Source organism: Trichoplusia ni, chromosome 11 (assembly GCF_003590095.1).
Source record: "Trichoplusia ni isolate ovarian cell line Hi5 chromosome 11, tn1, whole genome shotgun sequence".
NCBI classification, from domain to species: domain Eukaryota; kingdom Metazoa; phylum Arthropoda; class Insecta; order Lepidoptera; family Noctuidae; genus Trichoplusia; species Trichoplusia ni.
In genome coordinates, this window is record NC_039488.1 from 10,995,345 (window position 1) to 10,997,567 (window position 2,223).

Below are 2,223 nucleotides of genomic sequence, written 5' to 3' on the forward strand. Positions count from 1 at the left end.
ATAATAAATATTCTACCTGATTGAGTAAAATTAAGTGCCGCACTACGGTGAAGGGATTTCATTAGTGAAGGGAAGATAGCCGCGTTCACCTTTGTTCAATATTATCGACGTCTTCGATTTGTTCCAAATGACCATTACACATACAATTTGCCAATCATCGAAAGTAAAAATGAATGTAGATTCTTACAAAATCTAAATTTCGTCGAATCATGTTATTCGTATTTCTATTGATCAATCACGATTTATGTTTTGTGTAGAGTAGTGATGGTACATCATTGATAGTGATGGCAACCTTTATTGAATTTGTTTTATACTTAATACCAACCTATTTACGCCCCTCTGGTGGGCAAAGGCCAAGAACCAATATTTGAAATCCAGGTTTCCTCACAACGTTTTCCATCACCGTTTGTCAGTAGTATCTTAGATTGATTAAGAACGTACAAAATAACTTTGTAAAAGTCACACGTTTTGATCGAATCTGCACCTCGTGCATACAAACCCTTGCATAGCACCGCAATTTAGTAATTATGCAAATAAAATAAAGAGCCTACTTTTTGCCACCGTAATTGACACACGTAATAACGGAAGTACCAACGAAACCGAGTTTTGTCACCGTGCATAGTTATGCGGAAAACAGCTATTCGAGAACCCCAATCTATAGAATCCGCACTCTGAATAGTTCGATAGATACGTACGTGTTACAACAAACTTGTACGACGAAGTTGGTAGGTATTGTGCATTGAGCGGGCGGTTGTGACTAACTTGGAGAGTGGCTCGCACCGGGATGTAAAGCCAAGGCGTCTACCACCATATCTTAAAGTATAACTCTTAAAGTTGTAGAAGTGAGACACTGCTCTACAAATCATAACGCGCCTTCTCGCTTTAACAGTTACCAGAGTCAATACGATAAGATGCGGTGGTAGACCCACAGGTTGCCTCTCTTGGCTTAAAAAGTAAAGCGAGTGTAGTGTTATCGTGTTTTTATTGTGTGCTATATCTGAAATTCCTGATGCAGAATGTGACTTGTGTATTTTTTTAACAATTCGATTTAGAATAGGGCTTGTTACATTTTCTTCATGTTTAACTACGTTTTCGATACAACACATCAATAAATTATTAGTCAGTATCGCCTAAGTAAAATACCCTTACGATGGTACAGGTTACTAGATTGGTTCTAACTCGTTAACCCGTAGTTCAAATCCAAGGGTAAAGTTGTTGAAACATATATTTAAATGATTGCTTTACCAGTAGGTAAATCCTTTAGGACGTCGACCTAATTGGCTTAATTAATGTCATATCTTCAATATGGCCCCGATATTGGGCGAAACTCGGTTTTGCCTGCTAGGTATTATGTGCCAAGTTGGAATTTAATGAAGTTATGTAATCTCTCGCCAAGCGGTGTATGAAGGCAAAACGTAGCCCATGGATGAGTCTTGGTGCCAGTGTTGACTGTTAGCGATTTCAGCAAAAAGTGATTAATAGTTTAGTTAGTTTAATAGTTGATTTATCAACTTTCAGGAACGGATGAAAATTTTAGGAGAATACTAGTATTTTTATAGTTTTCGATTCTGTATACCTGTATTCAAATTTCGGTAATTTTCTTTTCAAACTAAATTTTAACTGCCACACAACCAGGTACAATTGTGAAATAGACTAAATGCCGACACCAGATTCTAGAACACTTACTTAAATTGCTAGTCTAGTGTGAAGTAAAACATTATTGAGTTGTTAACCAGTTCCCTATGATTACATTGTAAAACAGTTTCTCGCTTGCAAGCGGGCCGCTCTCGAAGACCGTAGCGTAACTTTTAATGAATGGACTCGTAAACATAGTGTGTTTCCGTTTACTAAGTTTGTACTGGACTATACGCTTTGTCCCAAATTAATTATAACGCTACCGTTATAAACAAATTGATATACAATATCGATATCTGCTACAGGAGAGACAGCGTAGAGTGGTTAGATTTGGCTGATCGCTGATGTTAAAGAATCGCTCAAACATATTGAACTGATAAGTCAGTCAAAGACAAAAATCGTGCACGTAATGTGCCGAAACAAGAGTCCTGCAAATTGGCAGTTTCCTATTCGTTTTCTACTCAACAAAAAGAGCATTCTTACGAAATTTCGTATATTTGGGCTGCCGCCGATAATACAGTATATTTTGTAACACAAATCCATAAATTTATAATTTACAACTTTAATAGGTACACAAATTAAATTAAA